We start from the raw sequence: 627 nt of genomic DNA, 5'->3' as shown, positions 1-627 counted from the left end.
CATATTGATATTACAATAATATAAAATATTGAAATAAATGTAGTCCAATTTTTTTTTTTTTTTTAATGCCAAAATAGAACAACCCTTAAACCATAACTCCGTTAATCAATGTCCACAATCATGGAGTGTGATTTTCCATAAAACATAGTGTCTCAGACCGGTAATTTTGTTTAAGTAAATGATAATGCAAATCTCTCTTACCTATTTGATCTATAGTAAGAATAGAGTAAAAGAAGCAGGGATACAGCAAATGCGGAGAGACAGGCTTGATAAGAGAAATAAAACAAATAGATGTTACCCATACCAAAATGAGAGGAATAAAAATAATTATTTATTTGTACCCAAATTATTCAATTAAACTATGCTACCTTTTTATAGTAGTTTTGCGTGACTTGGCTTTTTCATTTATATTTTAATCTTTAATTCTTTTTTTATAAGTCTCCAAATTTGACGAAAGTTGCTATGCTGTATTTGACTGATTAAAATATATTGTGATAACATGAAAGTGGTTTTATAATTTTGCAAAGTGTTGGGTCTGTTATTTTTTAAAATTAAAATGTCTTCCATATATTATAAACTATAAATAATTTAAAATATAAGAAGATGGTCAGGGTTGCGGTCAAAAAA

At 26.8% G+C, this 627-nt stretch overlaps 2 protein-coding genes across 2 annotated transcripts in view; one reads left to right on the top strand and one right to left on the bottom strand.

Annotated features, from left to right (window-relative positions):
- The window catches only part of LOC106679795 (alpha-tocopherol transfer protein-like), a gene marked incomplete in the record, with an annotated part of 97,820 nt that overhangs the window by 1,427 nt on the left and 95,766 nt on the right, over positions 1–627 (top strand).
- LOC106679785 (MORN repeat-containing protein 3) overlaps positions 1–627 on the bottom strand; it is a gene marked incomplete at its 5' end in the record, with an annotated part of 24,754 nt that overhangs the window by 17,385 nt on the left and 6,742 nt on the right.

This window comes from Halyomorpha halys, unplaced genomic scaffold (assembly GCF_000696795.3).
Source record: "Halyomorpha halys isolate HHAL.00 unplaced genomic scaffold, Hhal_1.1 Scaffold14.1, whole genome shotgun sequence".
In the NCBI taxonomy this organism is placed as follows: Eukaryota; Metazoa; Arthropoda; class Insecta; order Hemiptera; family Pentatomidae; genus Halyomorpha; species Halyomorpha halys.
Note: the sequence above shows the minus strand (reverse complement) of the source record. Positions and strands in the feature narration are given on the sequence as shown.